The sequence below is a fragment of the Gorilla gorilla genome, chromosome X (genome assembly GCF_029281585.2).
Source record: "Gorilla gorilla gorilla isolate KB3781 chromosome X, NHGRI_mGorGor1-v2.1_pri, whole genome shotgun sequence".
In the NCBI taxonomy this organism is placed as follows: domain Eukaryota; kingdom Metazoa; phylum Chordata; class Mammalia; order Primates; family Hominidae; genus Gorilla; species Gorilla gorilla.
Genome location: NC_073247.2, coordinates 112,768,040 through 112,776,683, shown reverse-complemented (window position 1 = coordinate 112,776,683; position 8,644 = coordinate 112,768,040).

The window sequence follows — 8,644 nt, the reverse complement described above, 5'->3', positions numbered from 1 at the left end:
GGCTGAGGTGGGAGGATTGCTTCAGCCCAGGAGGTTGAGGCTGCAGTGAGCCGTGATGGTGCCACTGCACTCCAGCGTGGGTGACACAGCAAGATCCTGTCTCAAAAAACAAAACAAAACAAAACAAAACAAAAACAAAAACACCCCCAAAACTTAAAGTGATGGTATGTACTTCATGTTGCATCCCATTAGGAGGTACATTATTTCAGTTGCTCACTTGTAGTAAAGGTGATGGTTAGGTTGATGGCCCTCAGAACTCTCCATGTAATTTTCCTCTTTGTAATTAATAAGAAATCTGTGGGATGTTGGCTGGGTGCAGTGGCTCATGCCTGTAATCCCAGCACTCTGGGAGGCTGAGGCAGGTGGATCACCTGATGTCAGGAGTTCAAGACCAGCCTGGACCAACATGGTGAAACCTTATCTCTACTAAAAATACAAGAATTAGCTGGGCGTGGTGGCACACACCTGTAATCCCAGCTACTTGGGAGGCTGAGGCAGGAGAATCGCTTGAACCCAGGAGGCGGCGGTTGCAGTGAGCTGAGATTGTGCCATTGCACTCCAGCCTGGGCAACAAGAGCGAAACTCCATCTCAGAAAAAAAAAAAAAAAAGCTATTGGATGTCACTCTAATGCCATGTGACTATCCTGTTTCCCAATAACCTCTTCCCTAAAGATTTTAGCATCCGTTGATTACTGTTTCCTGACTCAGTCATTTAATATTTTTTAATTTTTTAATTTATTTTGGTCAGATGCAGTGGCTCACACCTGTAATCCCAGCACTTTGGGAGGCTGAAGCGGGAGGATTTCTTGAGTACAGGAGTTTGAGAACAGCCCCGGGGAATATGGTGAGACCATGTCTCTACCAAAAAAAAAAAAAAGCTTGGCATGGTGGCACGCACTTGTATTTTCAACTACTTGGGGGTCTGGGGTAGGAGATTAGCTTGAGCCTGAGAGGTAGAGGCTGCAGTAAGCCATGACCAGATCGTGTCACTGAACTCCAGCCTGGGTGGCAGAGCAAGACCCTGTCTCAACAACAAATAATTGCTTTCTAACTTTTTTATTTTCGTGTACCCACTGATGGTAAATTAATAATTTAATTGGGGATTGAAAAGCCATGATTTCCTAATTCTGTCAATCGGTCTTGTTTATTAGCTGTCACTTTTTTTTTTTTTTTTTTTGAGACAGTTTTGCTGTTGTTTCCCGGGCTGGAGTGCAATGGTGCGATCTCGGCTTACTGCAACCTCTGCCTCTCGGGTTCAAGCAGTTCTCCTGCCTCAGCCTCCCAAGTAGCTGAGATTACATGCACCTGCCACCAGGCCCAGCTAATTTTGTATTTTTAGTAGAGATGGGATTTCACCATGTTGGCCAGGCTGGTTTCGAACTCCTGACCACAGGTTATCCACCCACCTCGGCCTCCCAAAGTGCTGGGATTACAGGCGTGAGCCACTGTACCCAGCCAGCTGTCACTCTTTTATAAAAATGAGCTTTTCCCTATCTAGAGGGTATGAACTAGAGTTCCTCCAAAAAAGCCAGGTAAAGACCTAAGTCTTTCCCTTTTAATACCAATTTTTAGAGCAAGAAGTTAGTATAATAATTGCTTCCTAATAATTACTATGGTGACTGTATGGTAAATGCACCTGATAGCAATAACTGAAGATAGCAATAGCCTGAGAATGGCCCCGTATGGCAGATGCACCTGAGTGCGATAGGGAGTTTCCAGCTCGGGAACCCAGAGATCCATTTCTGATCTATGGCGAACATCTGAGCTCCTGGCCTGTCCCATGAAATGCAGGCCATACGGGGAATTGAGGCCCTTTGTTTTGGTTTAAATGAAGGTTGCCAGCTGCAGGTTGTTAGGGGGAGGGTGTTAGGTGAAAATGCTATATAAACCCCACGCATTTGCAAGTGGTTGCAGTTCCGTCCAGCCCATCACCACTGGACTCTCCCCTGAATGTAAGCCCCCAGTTAAAAACAAAAAAGCAAACAAACAAAAAAACACCATGTCTTGTTTGCTGTCTCTGGATCTGTTCTTCGGCGTCTTGAATCTGGTTCTGTCCAAATTGGAGTTGACAGTGGTCTGGCACAATAGTGGCAAAGTTGTATCCCCCCGCTTTTTTTTTTTTTTTTTTTTTGAATATCACTTGATTCAGTGATTTGCTTATTTGAATTCCGTGTTTTAAGTTCAGTTCAATTATTTTCCTTTTGATGCTCAAATTTTCTACAGTTTGGCCAGTGGGAGTCCCTTCAGCTGGCTCTCATGTCACTTAACATGCCTCCATTAGTATTTGAGCACTTCCTTAGATTCTGGCACAAGATTCCCAGGGTCACTTTACATTTTCCTTGCCCCAGTCCTGGAACCAGCCATTTCCAATGAACCCTGGTTCCTTTCAGTGTAGAATGGTGTTTAGAAACCAAGATCCGGGCTGGGTGCAGTGACTCACGCCTGTAATCCCAGCACATTGGGAGGCTGAGGTGGGAGGACTGTTTGCATCCAGGAGTTTGAGACCAGCCTGGTCAACGTAGTGAGACCTCCATCTCCACATACACAAAAAAATTTTCCGGGCATAGTGGTGTGTGCCTGTAGTCCCAGCTACTGAGGAGGCTGAGGCAGGAGGATTACTTGGGCTTGGGAGGTCGAGGCTCCAGTGAGCCATGATTGTACCACTGCACTCCAGCCTAGGTAACAGCGTGCGGCCCAGTCTCAAAAAATATATAAAAAATATTGATGCCTGGGCCCCAGACATTCCAATTTAATTGGTTTGGGGAGGGTCTTAGTCATCAGTCTTTTTAAAATTACTGTCCACCCTGCCCGGTGATTCTAGTATGCAGTCAAGGTTGTGAACCAGTAGTTGAGTTTTACCTGTCAAAGTGTGATCCCTGGACCAGCAGCTTTGGCATCACCTGGAAACTTGTTAGAAATGCACACATTTGGGCTCTCCCTCAACTGAATCAGAAACACTGGGGCTAGGGCAATCTAATTTAACATGTCTTTCAGGTGATTCTGGTGTGCATTCAAATTTAGGAACCACTGGTTCAGAGCAACTATTCTCAGCCTTGGTTGCACATCACCTGGAGACCGTCAAAAACAAGTTCCTGAGTGTCATCACTTCACATTCTGATTTAATTCATTTTGGGTGTAGCCCTAGCATCATTATTTTAAAAGCTCTCCAGATGACTGTTGTGTAGCCAAGGATGAGAATCACTTTGGATTTTTGGTCTCTGAGCCTGGTGTTTGGTGTGATGAGTAAAAGTGTACACCAGGTTGCAGATAAAACGTAACTACAGTAGTTGGGTAATACATAGGCCAGATAGCTTGTCTTTCTGCTTGCTACTCTTCTAGACTTACCCAGGTGTTCTGAGCACTGGTTTGCAGTCCTTTGCAAAGGTTTTTATTTCTTTAAAGCACTTCCTTTCTCATTCCTTCTGCCATTATTTTGGGGGGTGTGGTAGAAAGTAGGGCTAAGGTATCATCAGTTACTAGTAATTCTAGCGAAAGATTATAATTCCTAGCCTAAGTTAATAAAATTAGCTCTCAGGCTGGGTGCGGTGGCTCGCGCCTATAATCCCAGCACTTTGGGAGGCCAAGGCAGGTGGATCACCTGAGGTCAGAAGTTCCAGACCGGCCTGGCCAACATGGTGAAACCCCATCTCTACTAAAAATACAAAAAATTAGCTTGGCACGGTGGTGGGCGCCTGTAATCCTAGCTACTCAGGAGGCTCAGGCAGGAGAATCACTTGAACCCAGGAGGTGGAGTTTGCAGTGAGCGGAGATTACGCTATTGCACTCCAGGCTGGGCAACAAGAGCGAAACTTCATCTCAAAAAAAAAAAAAAATTAACTCTCATACATGTGAGAGAAAAGTGAACTCATTTTAATATTAAAGTAGAACAGTTATCCTCAGCCTGATTCCCACTCCTCTTCTAGAACAGGCTTCTTCTCATTAGGCTCATCTTAGAGTTGCTGAACCAATGAGTGCAAATTTTGTCATCATTGCCTTTTCAGATTTGGAGTTTCACCTACTACGGTGGTTTCCAGCCTTGGCTGCACATCATTGGAATCACCTGAGGGAGCTTTTTACAAAACTTCCTAGTTCCTGGGATTTGATCCTCCAGAGATTCTGATTTAATTGGTCTGGGGTGTGGCCCAAACATCTGAATTTTTAAAAGATCCCCAAGGTGATTCTAATTTGCAGTCAGTCAGGGTTATGATCCTCTGATAAGGGCTGTGGTTCCCAAACTTGTATGTATATTAAAATCTCCCAGGGATCTTTCCAAACTTCCAAGTGCAGACCACGCCCAGACCAGCTGAGTCATCACAATCACTGGAGGTGGGACACAGGCGTTGGTAATATTAAAATTTCCCCGGTGATTCCCATATGCAGCCAGCATTGAGAAGCACAGTATTATGGTATTAGATAATGCCCTTTGATTGTTTTGGGGCTGGAAGGGAGAAGATGATTGTCATTTGTTGAGATGTAAGTCTTCCAACCCTTTATCTTCAAAATCACATTGGAAATTTATAGCTTACAGGGGCATCATTGTCACTTTCCTAAGGAATATATTTCAAAATGGCATGCCCATAAAGTGCAGTCATGAAGCTCCCTTAGTACTTGCCAATTAATGTTAGTGCAAAAGGACAATTGAAATGAAGTACAGCTATTATGTCTGACACTTAACAATTTTCCATCAGGTGATTCTATTTCATTAATACATGTATTTCCACATTATGTTTCTCATTGTCTCTCTTCAAAGGAGACTAAGCAGGGTGGCAGTGCCCACATGTGGCCCAGAGCCACACAATGGAGGAACATGTAAATATCCTCAAGTCCATTTGTGACTGTTAGGGACATTCATGATACATGGAGGGGAGAGGCCTTTGCTCTGAGGACCTACAAAAGGAATTGAAATATTTCAGGATATTGGTATTTACCATTTGCCTTTACTGATTACCTTTATATGTAACCAAGCCAAGGAATATCAGAGAAGAGAGGGCTATACTAAGCTGTTTAGTAGTCTGTCTCCTCCAACTAGACTGTAAGGTTTAAGAGGACAAGAGCTATATCTTGGTCACTGTTGTATATGTAACACCTAGCACAGTGTCTGAAATATGGCAGGTGCTTAGATAGGCGATATAGCATACTGGCCAAGCAGAGCAGTTTTGGAGTCAGGCTGACCTGGCCTAAATCCTGACTCTATCACTTACATGCTCTGTGATCTAGGACAAGTTATTTGACCTCTCCAATGCTCTTTTTACCACCCATCTCCATGTAAAATAAGGATAATAATAGCACTTATCTCATGGAGATTGCTGTGACCAATTAGTGAAACAATCTGTGTATATATAAAACACTTTGCAAATTGCTTCGCACATAGCATGCATGAAATGGGTGTCATTCTTTTTTTTTTTTTTTTTTTTTGCGACAGAATCTCGCTCTGTCGCCCAGGCTGGAGTGTGGTGGCACCATCTTGGCTCACTGCAACTTCCACCTCCTGGGTTCAGGTGATTCTTCTGCCTCAGTCTCCCGAGTAGCTGGGATTACAGGCATGCGCGACCACGCCTGGCTAATTTTGTAATGGGTGTCATTCTTAATCATCCGATTATTTGTTGACAAATAAATGGATGTCATAGCCTGCTTTCCCTTCCCATTATTGAGATTAACTGGCAAAAATAATTTGTTTCCTGTAAGTTTTCTTTTTTTTTTTTTTTTTTTTTTGAGATGGAGTCTCACTCTGTCACCCAGGCTGGAGTGCAGTGGCATGATCCTGGCCCACTGCAACCTCCGCCTCCCGGGTTCAAGTGATTCTCCTGCCTCAGCCTCCTGAGTAGCTGGGATTACAGGCGTGTACCACCACGCCTGGCTAATTTTTGTATTTTTAGTAGAGATGGGATGGGATTTCACCATGTTGGCCAGGCTGGTCTCAAACGCCTGACCTCAAGTGATCCGCCCACTTCAGCTTCCCAAAGTGCTGGGATTACAGGCGTGAGCCACTGCACCAGGCCAATTTTCTGTGTTTTCAATAATTAATTTTAGGCAAGTCAAACCAAACACGTCGCAGAGTCCCTTCCCTGTTGGTGTGGGTGTTTCTCAGCATTTATGTTTTAGTCAAATATTACAGCTTTTAGTAAAAATTTATATACGGTTTGAAGAAAAATGAAGCATAGAAAGCAGACAAGGAAGGCTATTTCTCTCATTTTGTCACCTTCATAATGTTGGTTGCTAAAAATAACCTACTTGTCAAATCATTTTGTACTACTGCGAGAAGTGCTAATGTAAGACATGTTTTCTGAAAATAACTGTGATGAGGCGTCATGGATTAAGGGCTTTGGTACAGAAGTGATGGAGTTCCCTTCTGGGTAGAGTGGCTCAGGATCATAACTTGCTTAGAACACCTGCTAGCTTACCCTTTCAACTCCTTAAGAGGAAACCTGTTTGTAGGATTTTTTTTTGTAAACTAACCAATCTATAAATGTTGTATGGGATCCTGAATTAAATCTTGAACAACAACAACAAAAAGGACATTAGTGAAAACACCGAAGTCTAAATAAAGTCTATTGTCTAGTAACTAGTATGATGATAATGTTAATGTGATAGTTTTGATCAGTGTACCAGAAGATGAGATGCTACCGTTAGGGGAAGCTAGGTGAAGGGTATACATGAACTTTCTGAACTATAGTTACAACTCTTGAGTAAATCTAAAATTATTTCAAAATGCAAAGTTAAAAGAAACTAACTATAGTCTTTGGAAAACTAAATATACTGATTGAAAGCTAATTCTAGAAAAACCAGGTCTGGAAAGGTGTTAAGGCCACATCTCGAGGGAGAGAATTTTACTCACTCAGATACCCAGATATGTGCTAGATGTTTGACTGACTGTAAGTACCAACCCTGACAAGGTGACAAGAGGGGTAGTGTGTAACAATTCTTTTACAAATATGGAACTTCTAGAAGCCTATCAAAAAAAAAAAAATCTAGTTCCTTTCTTTCCATATAAGCAAGGCTAGTTCAAAACACAGTGGCCCAACTAAAAGAGGTTCAATATAAGTTATTTTTTGGTTTTTTGTTTGTTTGTTTTTTGAGTAGCGTCTCACTCTGTTGCCCAGGCTGGGTACAGTGCTGTGATTATAGCTCACTGCAGCCTCAGTCTCCTGGGCTCAAGTGACCCTTTTTTTTCAGCCTCCTGAGTAGCTGGGACTACAGGCATGTGCCAACATGCCTGGCTAATTTTTGATCGTTAGTAGAGATGAGGTCTCGCTATGTTGCCCAGGCTGGAAATGTAAATTTTCTTAATCTCCCATCTTAGACTTATTTGGTCGGCTTGGAGTTAGGAAGGAATTTCTCACTGTAGTGCCAAACCTGAAATGGTAATTGTGTTTGAGCAAGTTCCCTGAACATAAGGGGGCGAGGGGAGGAAGAGGAACGATCCAGGCCATTTTTGTTGATACATAATAGTTGCACATATTTTTTCATGTGATGTTTCGATATATGCATACAATGTGTAATGATCAGATCAGGGTAATTGAGATATTTGTTGCCTCAAACATTTTTTCTTTGTTGGGAATGTTTAAACTCTTCTAGCTGTTTTGAAATATACAATAAATGATTGTTAACTATAGTCACCCTACTGTGCTATTGGACATTAGAACTTATTCCTTCTATTATAACTGTATGTTTTATTCATTAACCGACATCTCTTTCTCCGCTCCCCCCTCCACCCTTCCCAGCCTCTGGTATCTATCATTCTATTCTCTACCTCCATGAGATAACTTTGTTAGCACCCAAATATGAGTGAGAACATACGATATTTGTCTTTGTGTGCCTGGCTTATTTCATTTAACATAATGACCTCTAGTTCCATCCACGTTGCTCCAAATGACGGGGCACCAGCCCCCTTAGTATTCAGTTCTCCTTTAGTCCCTGAACCACATTATCAGTGGAGTGAACTCCTGTGTTAGCTAAAAGACAGGTGTCTTTGTAACCTAGTGTAATCAGCATGACAATTTTCTAAAAAAAAAAAAAATGTATATTAAGAATGTGTTGGAGTAGGGGGTGTGGAATGTAAAAGAACTGTGGAACTCTTCATTCTTTTAAGTTCTTTAGAGAAGTGCTCTTATATGTATGCTTTACATAGTTAGGATCAGCATGTATATCTGCTCTTTCCTATTCTGCTGTTTTCACTTAACATTATTTCACATTCTGGTTTCCACCCACACAGTGCACATAATTGCCATCTTTAATGGCTATGTAACATTCCATTGTATTGAATAGCATGCCAGTTGTTAGGACCAGGCTTATTTTTCTGAGCAGATCTAAAGGCCTGCTGTCTCATAGCACCAGAGGTCTATTTTAGTTCCTGGATGTGGCGACTAGCATGAGCGTGGGATCGTGTGGGATTCCTGAGTCATCAGTGCACAGCACAGCCTGAGTGCTTTGTTAACATTGCTCTCCCACCACCCAACAGCAGAGCCACCTCAGCCTCCCTGGACCAGATCCTGGCACTTACTGGGCACAGGGGTGGAAGTACATTCCCCCTGAGCTGATATTATCTATGTGCCAATAGCAGAAAGCATCTGCCACCTTCTCCTGCCTGGGATAACAATTGTTTCCTCCAGAGCTTGACATGAGAAAAAAGGCAAGGGGAGTGGGA